The 16,152-nt window shown below is 38.7% G+C and overlaps 1 protein-coding gene across 1 annotated transcript in view; it reads right to left on the bottom strand.

The window, feature by feature from the left end:
- Positions 1 to 9,287, bottom strand: part of LOC131199940 (cilia- and flagella-associated protein 47-like) — a 173,310-nt gene extending 164,023 nt beyond the window's left edge. The window contains exon 1 of the mRNA XM_058186233.1: positions 9,211 to 9,287. The gene's annotated coding sequence lies outside the window, so the exon portion shown is untranslated. The remainder of the gene's footprint in view (positions 1 to 9,210) is intronic.
- Between the last annotated feature and the right edge of the window lie 6,865 nt (positions 9,288 to 16,152).

Below are 16,152 nucleotides of genomic sequence, written 5' to 3'. Positions count from 1 at the left end.
AAAAATATGAATATACAACAAAAAGAAGAGTTAGAAAGAACTACGGGTTTTGAAATCGTTAAAAAGGTTAAATATTTAGGAATATATATTACAGCTTCAAATGTCAAATTATACAAAAATAATTATGAGATATTGTGGCAGAAGGTATGGAAAGAAATGGAGAATTGGAAGAAGTTACAAATATCCTTGCTGGGAAGAATAGCAGCTATAAAAATGAATGTTTTGCCCAGATTTCTATTTTTGTTTCAAATGATACCGGTACTTAAGAACGATATCAAATTACAGGAATGGCAAAAGGGGGTTAATAATTCTGTATGGATGGGCAAAAAACCAAGAATAAAATTAAAAATAATGCAGGACACAAGGGAAAGGGAGGGTCTTAAAATGCCTAATTTAAAATTGTATTATGAAGCAGTTGTTTTATCATTAATTACTGATTGGATTAATTTAACTGAGGAAAGAGTTTTGAATATAGAAGGTTATGGTTTGTTATATGGGTGGCATGCCTATTTATTATATGATAAGAAAGTGGATAAGATATTTAAAAATAATATAATTAGAAATGCATTATTGAGGGTGTGGAGGAAATATCAATATAAATTAGATAGAAAGATTCCAATATGGGCAATCCTGAGACACATGATAGAAAATATAAATATATATCAAAAGATGGAGGTAGTTACTTATAAAGAACTCCTTTGTATGGAAAAGGGGGAATTACAATTAAAATCCAGAGAAAAGATGGGGGAAGAAGGGAAAAATTATACATGGTTTCAATATGGACAATTACAAGCTAGATGGAAATTAGATCAAAAAATAGGTATTAAGCAAACTGAGGATAATTTGTTAAAACAAATGAGAGATCAAGGTCAACAGCATATTAAGAGGTTGTATAATGTATTAGTAGAAATAGACTCAGAGACTGAATTGGTTAAGGATTGTATGATTAAGTGGGCACAAAATTTTCAGCAACCAATAATGTTGGAAACTTGGGAAAGAATTTGGGTGAGGAATATTAAATTTACACAAGTGCAAAATATGAGAGAAAATTTTTATAAGATGTTTTATAGATGGCATTTAGACCCCAAAAAGTTGTCATGTATGTATCCTAATGTACAGGCTAAATGTTGGAGATGTGATTGTGAAGATGCCACTTATTACCATATATGGTGGACTTGTAAAAAAGTTAAAGCGTTTTGGATTAAAGTATGGTGGATTATGCAGAATATTCTGAAAAAGAAGATTAAGTTTACACAGTTCTTTCTACTAGGAATAATTATGGATTGTACAGCTATAGAGACTAAATTGATTTTGAACTTAATATCAACCGCAAGACTTTTGATTGCTCAATATTGGAAGAAAGAAGAATTACTTACAATTAAAGAATGGACACTCAAAGTATCAAATCTGGCAGAAATGGCAAAAATTTCTGCTTATTTGAAAGACTATACACAAGAAAAATATAGTTTAGAATGGAAAATGTGGATTGATTATATTCAAAATAAGTATCAGATTAAAAAATATCGAATAGCATATGAGTAAATTTAGGAAATATTTTGTATTAGATATATTTTTGAAGGAGAGGGGAATTGAGAATGTGATTATGTGTGGAGTGACTAGAGATTATAATTTAAGATTTATTTTGGATTATGATTGTTAGTTTTGATACCCTGCATTTTGTTCTGGGAAGTCGGGGGTGGTGGTAAGGGGGAGGGGAACTGGGGTGGTTGAGGGTAGAGGATGGAGTGATTGTTAATGTACAGGGATTATTGAAGATGTATAAATATAATTAATGTAGGGTCGGGTCTGCCCAGCTACCATTTTAGAATGGTGGGGAGGGAGAAAGGAGGAGAGAGTAGGAGGTAGGAAAGAGGAGAAGAGGGGTAGAAGAGGCAGAAAAGGAAGGAAGAGGGGTAGAAGAGGGAGAAGGAAGGTATAGGGTGGAGGGAGGAGAGGATGTAGATAAGAGAAGGGGAGGAAGGTCTGGAAAGTAGAAGAAGGTAGAAGAGGGAAGAGAGTTAAAAGGAGGGGGTGGTGACTGGGCAAGCCCGACTAATTGTATATGACTGTACATTGGATGAGTTGTTGGATATGAATGTAAAAATAAAACTTTTTTATTAAAAAAAAATATAGCTGTAAGCCGGCAAATTGTTTTTGGAGTTGAACTCTGAAGCTGTCTGCATACCAAAATCTATTCAGGGGTCAAAGAAACCATCCGTTTTGAAATTTATTTTTCAAACAGTAAGTTGTGCCTCCCTTTCTTAATCACCTTCAAAGATTATTATTCTATCTTAAATCAACTTAATAAATGCTTTTTCTAGCAACAGCCTGCTATACTTTTTTGAAGACCTGCTCCATTTCAGCAATTTCTTTTGTCTTAAAGAACAAGAAGGCTGCTAAGGCAAGTCAACTAAGGAAGTTTACTGAGAGAGAGAAAAAGAAAAGTTGACGGAGAAAAATTGAAAGTCGTGATTTAAGTTTACTGTTGTGGTAACTGGCAGCTTGATCTTCTTAGCTGTGGGTGGCTAAAATTTTCTGATTCTGATTTTTACTAAAAGACGAAGCCAAGATGATGGAGCAAAGTATTTAAAAGGTCTCTAAATAAAATATCCCAATTCGTGGGCCAATTGCTCTCTGGTGATAAAAAAATCCTTTCAAAGCACTTCTGAGATGGATATATGTGGAGAATGTTACCAAACTGCAGAGGCAAATTTTCAAATAGCTGAAAATGCAGTGGAGTATATCGCAGCCTTGAAAGAACCGGATATTAACTTTCGTTTTCACCCTCACTATTAAGGTTCAAATGTAAATCTGTCAACACAACTGAAAGAAGAGTGGCAAAGAAAAGACAAATGTGGATTTTTTTCTTTAAAGTCATTAACAAAGTTGAGGATTTCGTGTATATATAATGCTTATGGGTTATTCCATGTCAAGAAAAGTGCTCTGCTCGACCATCACAAATTTCGATGAAATTTTGTGTGAACATGAACACATGTCCCCAATGAACATTAGTAAAGTGTTACTTGTGTCAATGCAATACTTGCAGAGATATACGCATTTGTTTGACCCCATATTACAGCCTTCTACAATATGACTCTGAGGTTCCAGCAACTTTGAGACATAATATCTCTGGCAATATTTTGTTGAGAGAAACAAAACTTGGCCATCTTGTACAACGTTTTGTGCTCTATTAAACAAAACAATAAAAACATTATCATGAGCGATCTCCATCTAAATAATTTGTAGCAAAGTTGGCCAAAAACAGTGTGGCTCGAAAAAAGCTTAGTTTGGCCTTTTATATCTCTGGAAGAAAAGGTATGATAAATGTGAAACTTTGGGGGTAATAACTTAGCAACACCAGGTTTTCAAATATAAAATTTCCTTTTCCTGCTTTCCAATAGTTTACAAATTGAGTGCAAAGTTGATGGTTTTTTGTAAAAACACCAAAAATAGGGTATTTTCAGCCTGATTTCACACAAAAAAAGACTTTCTGGAAATTCTAATAAATCATTCTCATTAGAAAGAGCATGTTTCATATCCCCTAAAAAAGTAGGGTTGGTTTTTCATCGCAAAATTTCATCGAAATCCATGATGGTCGAGCAGGGACCCCCAGACCACTTGATATGGTCTGACCCTCAACATAACTCTTAAAGTAAGCAAAAGCTATTGTAAATGTATCTGAGAGTACCTGTATTTAAGAGAAAGTTAAAGAAAATGATGTACCAATTTAAAGAAAAACTCTGTATGTTAAAAAGAATGTTTATAAAAGAAAAATATTATATAAGGGTAGCTTGGAAGGAGGGAATTAAATGCAATATTGAAGTTTAAAACTTGCATGTTAAAGTCAAAGAATAAGATGTATTAGAAAGTTTTGATTTTTTTAAAAAAGTGTTGTTTTTTTGTTTATTTGTTTTTAAAAAGTTTAGTACTTTGAAAGGGGAGGATGAAAGGAAACACACACACCCCTTCAGTAAGGCCAAAGTATTTGAAAGAATACAATAAATTTTGTAAATAAAAAGGGTGACATTTCACAAAGATTACAAATACAAATAGAAATACATACTATACAGGGCCCGGCTGCCCTGTTTCGGGTGACCCGTTCCCTCCTTCATTAGGAGGGAGGGGATGACCCCCTACAGGGACGGGCTGAGGAGTTTAATGGTTATCTATACGATAAAATCGTTTAGCTTCGGGATAGCTTGGACCAAGATTGCGATGATCCAACCGAGATGGCGGAGACACGTCTTGTTGAGGTTATTTGGGATGAGTTTGATTCTGTGGCTCTCGAGGACGTGGACAGGTTGCTGGGGAGGTTACATGCAACTACATGTTTACTGGACCCGTGTCCTTCCTGGCTAGTGCTGGCTGCTCAGGAAGTGACACGAGGCTGGCTCCAGGGGATTATAAATGCTTCTTTGGTTGAAGGGGTTTTCCCCACCGCCTTGAAAGAGGCGGTGGTGAGACCTCTCCTGAAGAAGCCTTCCCTGGACCCAGCTATTTTGGGTAATTATCGTCCAGTCTCCAACCTTCGCTTTGTGGTGAAGGTTGTAGAGAGTGTGGTTGCGTGGCAGCTCCCCCGGCACCTGGAGGAAGCTATCTATCTAGACCCGTTCCAGTCCGGCTTCCGACCCAGTTACAGTACGGAGACGGCTTTGGTCGCATTGGTGGATGACCAGGGACAGGGGTTGTTCCTCTGCCTTGGTCCTATTAGATCTCTCAGCGGCTTTTGATACCATCGACCATGGTATCCTGCTGCGCCGGTTGGAGGGATTGGGAGTGGGAGGCATCGTTTATCGGTGGTTCTCCTCCTATCTCTCCGACCGGTCGCAGACGGTGTTGACAGGGGGGCAGAGGTCGTCCGCGAGGCGCCTCACTTGTGGGGTACCTCAGGGGTCGATTCTCTCGCCGACCCTGTTCAACATCTATATGAAGCCGCTGGGTGAGGTCATCAGTGGTTTCGGGGTGAGTTATCATCTGTACGCTGATGATACTCAGCTGTACTTTTCCACCCCGGACCACCCCAACGAAGCGGTCGAAGTGCTGTCCCGGTGCCTGGAAGCTGTACGGGTCTGGATGGGGAGAAACAGACTCAAGCTCAATCCCTCCAAGACGGAGTGGCTGTGGATGCCGGTACCCCGGTACAGTCAGCTGCATCCACAGCTGAATGTTGGGGGCGAGTTAGTGGCCCCAAAGGAGGTGGTTCGCAACTTGGGCGTCCTCCTGGATGGACGGCTGTCCTTTGATGAACATCTGGCGGCCGTCTCCAGGAGGGCCTTTTACCAAGTCCGCTTGGTCCGCCCGTTGCGCCCTTCCTTGACCGGGATGCCTTATGCACAGTCACTCACGCCTGGTTACGCCTCGCTGGATTACTGCAATGCTCTCTACATGGGGCTGCCCTTGAGGTGCACCCGGAGGCTGCAGTTAGTCCAGAATGCGGCTGCGCGAGTAGTAATGGGAGCCCCTCGTGGCTCCCACGTAACCCCACTGCTCCGTAGTCTGCACTAGCTTCCTGTGGTCTTTCGGGTGTGCTTCAAGATTTTGGTTACCACCTTTAAAGCGCTCCATGGCTTAGGACCCAGGTACTTACGAGACCGCCTGCTGTTACCCTATGCCTCCCACCGACCCGTACATTCTCATAGAGAGGGTCTCCTCAGGCTGCCGTCCGCCAAACAGTGTCGGCTGGTGGCCCCCAGGGGTAGGGCCTTCTCTGTGGGAGCATCGACACTCTGGAATGAACTCCCCCCTGGCCTACGTCAAGTGCCTGATCTTCGGACCTTCCGTCGTGAGCTAAAAACATACTTATTTACTCAAGCGGGACTGGCATAATAGTTTGATTTTAAATTGGGGTTTTATTAATATTCTTAAATATTTTAAATTTAATTTTAATTATTAGCCGTTTTTGTAATTTTGCTGTTTTAATTTGTTTTAATTGTACATATCTTGCATTTTATTTCTGGCTGTACACCGCCCTGAGTCCTTCGGGAGAAGGGCGGTATAAAAATTTAATAAATAAATAAATAAATATTTCCATAGCAAGGAAGATAAAGCAGGAAAAGTTAAATTGAATACTTTATTTAAAGAGGTAAATATGTTCTTATTTAGATATCACTTCTGGAATTTGTGCTTGTAGAAAAAAACCAAAACTTTGGTTTTGGTTTTGTTGATTAGAAAGATTTGGTGTTATAGAAATGGCTAGTTATATATTAATATGTAAAAGCAAAAAATCGAGGTTGAAGTGTATTTATCTTGTACTGTGCTTGGAAAAGTTGGAAGTCAATGCCCCCTTTTCTTTCTTTTTCTCTTCTTCCTTGAATTTCACACCCCCTTTTCCTGTTTCCTTTTCTTTCCTTAATTCATAACATAACATAACATAACATAACATAACAACAGAGTTGGAAGGGACCTTGGAGGCCTTCTAGTCCAACCCCCTGCCCAGGCAGGAAAACCTACACCATCTCAGTCAGATGGTTATCCAACATTTTCTTAAAAATTTCCAGTGTTGGAGCATTCACAACTTCTGCAGGCAAGTCGTTCCACTTATTAATTGTTCTAACTGTCAGGAAATTTCTCCTTAGTTCTAAGTTGCTTCTTTCTTTGATCAGTTTCCACCCATTGCTCAAAGAAAGAAGCAACTTAGAACTAAGGAGAAATTTCCTGAGAAATTTCCTGAATTCTATTTTCTTTTTTTTTTTGTATTTTATACAATAAAAAAAGAATAAAATAATGTTACATCTGTACTATCAAACCATCCTGCAGTTTACTGCACAAATTTTAACTGCCATGAGTCATTTTTCCAACTCTTCTGATATAAAGTTAACTCATGTCACAATAGTAATCCATTTACTCGTGGTTGGCAGTTTGCAAAGGTTATGGAACTATCTTGTTTAATTACTCCCTTCTATGTTACTATTAAATTACAAAAAAAGATTCTAAAATACTGTTCCTCAAGAATAGCATGATTTGAATGATAACTTTGATATAGTTTTTAACCAGTCAAAAGTTACATCATCAACACAGCAAAATTGAAAACAAATGGATAAATATAACAGAAGCATTTCTTAAACAACTATACTGATATGATGAGTGAGTCTAGCAACATAATTAGAAATCACATCTCACTGCTCTAAGAATAGACAGTAACCAAACATTCCACTGCTGGTTGGATTACCATTGATTACCATCCCAGTTTCCTGGGATGGGCCAACTGAATGGGTGAGATTGACGATGAGCCAGAAAACAATCAGAGAGTGATCTGTCTCAGGATACACATACATTTTCACATTAACTTCAGGGGTCATACTTATTCAGTGTAAATCCCTCAGCTTGGAGAAGGAATTATACTACCATTGTGTTACCAAACTGTCACTGAACTAATTTATGGTATTTGTCAGAACATCTACCTATACATGTTAAACTATAATAAAGTTTAAATGAGAATTATAGCTGTTCTCAAAATCTATGTTTTCATTATCAAATGTAAATAAATGTGAAAATAATTTGTTCTTAATAAATATACTGAATATTTTCAGAGTTTAAAATATATAAATTGCTATAACTATAATAAACAATATGAATTTGGATTAGATTGTATCCAGCATATAATTATGTTAAATATTTTATTTAAATAATAGTATCCCTAATTAGGAAGCAGAGTAGCAGAAAAATAGCAATTTCACAATGGAAATGAAATGACTGAGGTGCATGGTCTACAACTTCGTCCTGTAAATGCTCTTAATAGCAATGCTCCCGCAAAAGAAACAACTATTATCTGTGACAATAAAGTATACCAATTAAATGCAATTTCAAATATTTCTGAATAGTTTGCTTTAAAGTTTAAAAAGTACACCCAGTAGATATAACCTGATCCAAAATATTTATTTATTTATTTTGTCACAACAATATATGTAAGTATCATACAAAAAGATTATATATTATATAAACATATATATATATGAAATAGTTATCATCTAGTACTTATTAGTAATTGCACAGAGGCATTAATGTTTTAGTTTAACAAAATTCTGTCTTGATTTCATTAATGTTAACTCCTGTTTTCCCAGTGAGGGTCTGGTAATATGAAAATCAAGATTCCTATAGATAAACATAAATAATATTAATTAATGTTCTATTGCTATTTTATGGGCATTGCACAATTATAGTTATACAGTTGTACATGGATAGGTTCAGATCTTCCTTATATTGGATCTTGTTGGAAAGAGACAATAAAGTTTATACCCTGTATCTCTCATTCTGTTTTATGTATCTTCTAAATAAAGATTCCAAAATGATTGATAGAACTTAAGTTTAATGATCATGCAGCATGCATTATTGCAGAGTTATATTGTTCTTACTACTCAAGAAAACAAACTGATCCAGAAAATTACAGTCCAACTTGCTATTATCTATCAGCATCACTCAATCAGAATAGAGCTGGAAGGGACCTTGGAGGTCTTCTAGACCAGCCCCCTGCTCAAGCAGGAGACCCTGTACCATTTCAGACAAGTGACTGTTCAGTCTCTTCTTCAATCTCCAGTGATAAAGTACTCATAATTTTTGAAGGCAGGTTGTTCCACTGGTTAATTATCCTCACTGTTAGGAAGTTTCTCCTTAATTCCAGATTGATTCTTTCCTTGTTTAGTTTCCATCCATTGTTTCTTATCCTGCCCTCTGGTGCTTTGGAAAATAAATTGACCCCCTCCTCTTTGTGGCAGCATCTCAAATATTGGAATATTGCTTAGTCCTTCTTTTCTCTAGATTAGCCAAACCCAAATCCTGCAACTGTTCTTCATATGTTTTAGTCCCCAGGCCTTTAATCATCTTATTTGCTCTTCTTTGCACTTTTTTCAAAGTCTCAACATCTTTTTTATAATGTGGCGACCAAAACTGGATGTAGTTTTCTAGGTGTAGTTTTACTAAGGCTTTATTAAAGTGGTAGTAATGTGTTTTTGATTCTATGCCTCTGTTTATACATGCCTATGTTCTCGAGGGTTGGGTAGTTGTTAGCAGAATAAAACCCTATATCACATCCTAGTTACTATGGTAGAAGGCCTACCATAAATCCCCATCTTCACTATTGAGAGAAAATAGTTTTATATAATTAAATTTTTTTAAAAGAAATCATTCCATGGTATACAGTAGAAAAGATTTTAAGTTTTCTTTAGATGGATAATCCAATTTCCCAGTCATAAAAGAGAATGAGGGCAGTCATACCTGTTAAAATGATATCTACCACAACTTCTTCAAATGTAGGATTCTTGAAGTTTACAATGATAGAAGAATGGTGACCAAGACAAGAACTGACACTAGCTGGTTCCATTGGTTGAGGTATCAGACCAATACCCGACAAGTAAAACACCCATTCCTCAAGCTGTAAATGGATAGAAAGGCTTATATTTTAAGTAGGTTAAGTGTTTTAGCTCACTCTAAAATATAATATATAAATCTTATATCAAATAAAAATATATAAATAAATTCCATGCCAGTCAAATAGCTTTGGTACTCCTATGCTTATTACAACACAAACTCAGAGCTAGAGTGAAAGGAAAATACTCTTTTACCACAGGAGAGTCTTCTGCTGCTTTTCCACTGAGGTCATTGTTCATTATGATTACTATAATTCATTATGATTTGGGAAAATGCTATAAGATAGATTTCATTCTTAACAAACTGGTTATTCCTGTCATTGTGACAATGGACTAATTTCTTCAACTATAGCACACAGGATAATGGCTTCTCATGGAGACCTAATTTTTGCATTTTTTTATACAACAAAAAGATGACAAATCTCTTATGAATCAAATTTCTGTTGTGAATAACTATTACACTATTTTGATAATAGTGAAAAAACTATAAAAACATTAAATGAAAAATCACTGCCCTGAGAGCAAATAAGTTGGGCATTCTACACAGAAAAGACTCATTATAGAGAGCAACTGTTGTAGAAACAAGTACTTTGTTAAGAAATCCAAAATACATATTACATATAGGTCAAGACACATTACAAAGTATTTAATTTTTTAACAGATGCTTAAGTAACAGTGAAGCAGCAAAGATTATATCCCAAACACAGTATCAGAAATTAAATCATTTTAACACAATGAGCTGATTTTGCACTGACAACCTTGTTTTCAAAAGTTGTACTTCCCATACTGGGAACCCCCTACCTCAGAAGACATTCAAAAATTGTTCTAGAGCAGGAATGTCAAACTTGATTTCATTGAGGGCTGCATCAGGGTTGTGTTTGACCTCAGAGGGCTGGGATGGGCATGGCCATGGTGGGCGTAGCCATGGTGGGCATTTGACACAGGCTCAAGATGCATTTTCCCCCCTTCTCTTCTTTATTTCCACAGTTCTTTACTATAACCATTTTCCTATCACTTCTACCAGATATTACTGGCAAACATTTATTACTTATTCTTCATACTCCACTAAAAAAATTATTTCTAAATTTATACCTCATTGTTTAATACTAAATTGCTTTTCCAGACAGAAAATTTATTTATACTATTGTGTTTTTATTATTCAACTAATAATAAAAATACCATAGCATAAATAACATGACAATACAAGATCTAACAGCAGAGGTAATGGCTGTCAATTATATATCGTTGATTGTAGATTAATTGAACCTACAGTATGGTAAAATATGGCATTAAACTCTAGTATTAACATAGGATGTTGCTTGTTTTCTATCCAGATCAGGCACTTAACTTGAGACCACATAATTATAATCCAATCCAATCCAGTTCTCCTGCTCTAGAGGATTGAGGAGCTCTTGGAATATTGGAGCTCATCCTCACTTACAAGTAAATATTAATAGTAAATATGAATACATTTGCAAAAAGAACACAATATTTGACAATATTTGACAGTTGGATCAACTATACAAATAACCATTCTAAAAGCATCCCAGAAAAGTAATTTAAAAAAGTTGAAGTCACTAAATTAAAGAAACAAAGTCTACTAGAATGCTGCAATTAAATGGAAATTATGTTCAATCAAAACAAGAAGGTAATAAACCCAATCCTATAATAATTTTGATTTTTTTTACAAGCTTTGTGTTCCTCTACTTGTTATCTTTGACGAGTTCTGCATATTTAAAGGAGCTACATAGTCACAGTAGCATATTAAATAAGGAGACAAAAAATCTAAGCAAAGAATATTTTGCAGGACCTCATAACAGATCCTTCTCACCTCTAATAGCACTTAGTGTCATTCCATTCTAAATGAATGTTGCTGGTTTGTCAAGAGAGCTAGTATGGGAAGCCACCCCCCTCCTAGAAGGATGAAATATTTTGAGGAATATTAAAAAGGGCAGATTATTATATTTTCCCAAAGGGAGAAATGGAGAAACATGTTTTTAGAGGCAGAAAGCAACCTCCAAGTCTTTCTTAATAGCCCAGCAGATGCTGAGGCCAGCTTTTAGAAATGCAGATTTGGTAATCCATTCAAGACAGTATATTTTGAAACAAAGGCAGAATGGTAGGATTAGAAGCAGCCATCACCCAAGAGCCAAAAAGGACAAAAGCCATTAAGCCACAATAGGAATTACCCAACACCCTTCCAGAACACAAGCCCCTCCATTACATCACAATTACATTACATCCAGCAAATTTCAACCAAACCTGGGAGGTCAGATAACATACAGAGCCAGCTATGACCCCTACATAACCCCTACAACAGCCATTAGAATACATGTTCTTGAGAGGCGAGGGAACGGTCGCTCACCCCAATAGCTCCAGGGTGAATGCCAATATCCCTCGAAATGGGGGTCCATCACAGGCCATAGCTGCCTCGTAGAAGGCAGCGAAGAATGGGGGAGTCACTGGTGTGCTCAGGGAGGCAGCAAACTCCCTGTAGCCCTGGCTTCCCCCGCCCAACCCATCGGGGAGGAAATCAGCCACCATCAGCTAATAATAATAATAATAATTTAATTTTTATACCGCCCTTTTCCCGAAGGACTCAGGGCGGTGAACAGGCAGATAAAATAATACAATATATTACAATAAAAAACACTCTTTAAAAAACTTATTCAATATGGCCTAAAATTTAAAATACAATACAAAATATAAAATAAACCCCAATAAAATCCATATTTAAAAACCCTACTTAAGCCAGTCCTGCTCGGAAGAATAGATATGTCTTCAGCTCGCGGCGAAAGGTCCGGAGGTCAGGAAGTTGTCAAAGTCCTGGGGGAAGCTCATTCCAGAGGGTAGGTGCTCCCACAGAGAAGGCTCTCCCCCTGGGGGTCGCCAGCCTACACTGTTTGGCTGACGGCACCCTGAGAAGACCCTCTCTATGGGAGCGTACCGGCTGGTGGGAGGCATGTGGTAACAGAAGGCGGTCCCGAAGATATCCCGGTCCTATGCCATGGAGCGCTTTAAAGGTGGTAACCAACACCTTGAAGTGCACTCGGAAAACCACAGGTAGCCAGTGCAGCCTGCGCAGGATCGATGTTATATGGGAGCCACGGGTGGCTCCCTCTATCACCCATGCAGCTGCATTCTGAACCAACTGAAGTCTCCGGGTGCACCTCAAGGGGAGCCCCATGTAGAGAGCATTGCAGTAGTCCAGGCGAGAAGTGACGAGGGCATGAGTGACCGTGCATAAGGCATCCCGGTCTAGAAAGGGGCGCAACTGGCGGACCAGGCGGACCTGGTAAAAAGCTTTCCTGGAGACGGTCGCCAAATGATCTTCAAAGGACAACCGTCCATCCAGGAGAACACCCAGATTGCGCACCCTCTCCATTGGGGCCAATGATTCGCCCCCAACAGTCAGCCGCGGTTGCAGCTGACTGTACCGGGATGCCGGCATCCACAGCCACTCAGTCTTGGAGGGGTTGAGCTTGAGCCTGTTTCCCCCCATCCAGACCCATACAGCCTCCAAACACCGAGACAACACTTCGACAGCTTCATTGGGGTGGTCAGGGGTGGAAATGTACAGCTGGGTGTCATCCGCGTACAGTTGATAACTCACCCCAAAACCACTGATGACCTCACCCAGTGGCTTCATGTAGATGTTGAACAGAAGAGGTGAGAGAACCGACCCCTGTGGCACCCCACAAAGGAGGCGCCTCGATTTCTGCCCCCCTGCCAACACCGTCTGTGATCGGTCGGAGAGATAGGATGAGAACCACCGAATCACGGTGCCTCCCATTCCCAATCCCCCCAACCGCTGCAGCAGGATACCATGGTCGATGGTATCAAAAGCTGCTGAGAGATCTAGGAGAACCAGGGCAGAGGAATAACCCCTGTCCCGGGCCCTCCAGAGGTCATCCACCAATGCGACCAAAGCTGTCTCCGTGCTGTACCCGGGTCAGAAGCCAGACTGGAACGGGTCTAGATAGACAGATTCATCCAGGTACCGGGGTAACTGGTGTGCCACCACACTCTCAACAACCTTCGCCACAAAGCAAAGGTTGGAGACTGGACGGTAGTTGCCCAAAACAGCTGGGTCCAGGGAGGGCTTCTTGAGGAGGGGCCTCACCACCGCCTCTTTCAAGGCAGTGGGAACAACACCCTCCCTCAAAGAAGCATTGACAATCCCCTGGAGCCAGCCTTGTGTAACCTTCCGGGTGGCCAGCACCAACCAGGAGGGACACGGGTCCAATAAACATGTGGTGGCATTCAGTCGCCCCAGCAACCTGTCCATGTCCTCGGGAGCCACAGGATCAAACTCCTCCCAGATGGTCTCAACAAGACTAGCCTCCGTCACCTCGCCCGAAACTACCCAATTTTGGTCCAAACCGTCCTGAAGCTGAGCGATTTTGTCAAACAGATACCTGCTGAAATCCTCAGCACAACCCTGCAAGGGATCATCGCAACCCTCCTGATGAAGGAGGGAGCGAGTCACCCTAAACAGGGAGGCTGGGCGGTTCTCTGCTGACGCAATGAGGGTAGAGACATAGGCCCACTTGGCCTCCCTCAATGCCACTAGATAGGTCTGAGTAAAAGACCTAACTAGTGTTCGGTCAGCTTCAGAATGGCTGGACCTCCACGCGCTCTCTAGGCGTCTTCTCTGGCGCTTCATCTCCCTCAGCTCCTCGGAAAACCAAGGAGCTGGTTGAGACCTATGCCGGGTCAGAAGCCGCAAAGGCACGACACGGTCCAAAGCGCCCACCGCGGCCTGTTCCCAGGCCGCAACAAGCTCCTTGGCCGAGCCGTGGGCCAGATCGCCAGGGAGCGGCCCAAGCTCCATCAGGAACCTCTCCGGGTCCATCAGTCGCCTGGGACGGAACCAACGTATTGGTTGCTAAGCTGCTACAAAGTTGGAGATGGCCACAAGAATCGGGCAGGACGAAGAAGCATTTTCAAAAGAACAGAAAGTCAAAGCCGGGTGAGTTACCCTCAGCTCACGGAAGGAAAAAAATGCACAAACATTAAAGAAAATTGGAACTAGCGGTTAAATTTAATTGAAACAGAAAACGGAAGGAAATAATTAATTAAGGATATCCTGAATTTTTGAAGGAGAAGGCTTGGAGTGGAAGTTTAGTGCCCTACCTAATGGAAAGAATTAATTTAAAGAATATTAAGTTTTGAAAAGAGAGGGCTTGGATGGAAGTTAAGAGCCCTAACTATATAAACAAGAAAGGAGAATAAACATTCCTCAACCAAGCATGTTTTGAGTCCTCTAGAAGTTTGGATGGATTAACTAAGATATAAAAGAAACAGGAAAGAGAAGTTAAACAGAATTTTATTTTAGACTTTAATGGAACAATTCAAATCCTTTTATTCCCTGAAATTTGTGATTGGAAGAAAATTAAATAAATTATTAACTGGTATAAGTGAAAAAGGAAAATAAATGGAGACAAAGGGAAGGCGTGGCTTATTCTTCCTGAAATTAAAATGGAGACAGTGTTAATTGTGACTGTGATTTAAAAGACACTCGATGATAGAAGAAAAATAGAAAAGAGAGGTTGAAGATAATTTTATTTTAGACTTTAGTGGAATATTTTAAACTCCTTTATCCCCTGGAATTTGTCCCTCAATTCCCCAATATTTGGGAATAGAAGGAAATTAAAAAAACTATTAAAATGGATTAAGTGAAAGAAGACAACAAATGGAGACAAAGGGAAGGCATGGTTTATTTCTGTAGAAATTAAAATGGATACTGTGTTAACTGCGACTGCAATTCAAAAAATATATAAAGATAGAAGAAAAATATTGCTTTCTGAGACTTTAAATAATTTTACCAAGTGTTTAAGAACAGACTTGGGATCAGAAAATTGACTTTCAAGAAACAAGAAAAAAAACTGACTGCTACTTAAAATGGATATTTAGTTATTCGTGGTTTGCAACTGTATTAAAGAGTGACATTTAGAGGCAAAGGAAGAAAAGCAAGATTGTAACAACTTTTGTTTTAGGACTATCTCAAGGACTGCCTTAAGAATGGATTTTGAACGCCTTCCTTCTAAACTAAATGAATTGACTAGAGAATTTTGTCAGTTAAACAAGAAATATAAGGATCAACAGATTCTGAATAAGAAACTTTAACAAGACTATGAAACAGAGGATTGGTGTGATCGCATGACCGCTTTAAGAAGGAAGTTGAAGGGTGGTTTTTAGATTCATATTAAACCTATGAAAAAATATAAGTGATAACTATAGAAAAATTTTAAGGAGAAAGTTGTTTTTGATGAGTTGTAATTTTAAAGAAATATTGTTACCTATGTTTTGTAATTATATTAAATCATGATTTCCATAGGCAGAGAAAGATAGAAGGAACTGAATAGTCTTGGTAATTTCAGGATTATTCCCATATAGATGGATAGGTTGATGTGATTGCATGACCGCTCTAAAGGATGTTAAAAGGCTATCTTTGGATTTATATTAAAGTTTTTAAGAGACAATTGTATTTATCTAAAATATAAATGATAATTACAGAACTTCTAAGGATATTTTGGGGAATGAGGGAAAAATTGTAAGCCGCCCTGAGTCTTCGGAGAAGGGCGGGATATAAATTTAAACAAAAACAAAAAAATTATAGATAATTGTTTTTGATGATTTGAAATCTTAAAAGAAATACTGTTATTTATGATACTAACCAACTAATCAGAGATGCCATGGAGAGAGGACAAAAAATAAATAATGCAATATTATTTGGACTAGAAAACACTAACGAACCTGATATCAATAAGATTCACAACATCATTGA

Source organism: Ahaetulla prasina, chromosome 5, assembly GCF_028640845.1.
Source record: "Ahaetulla prasina isolate Xishuangbanna chromosome 5, ASM2864084v1, whole genome shotgun sequence".
NCBI classification, from domain to species: domain Eukaryota; kingdom Metazoa; phylum Chordata; class Lepidosauria; order Squamata; family Colubridae; genus Ahaetulla; species Ahaetulla prasina.
The sequence above is the reverse complement of the archived record's forward strand: the minus strand, read 5'-3'. Positions and strand labels throughout refer to the sequence as shown.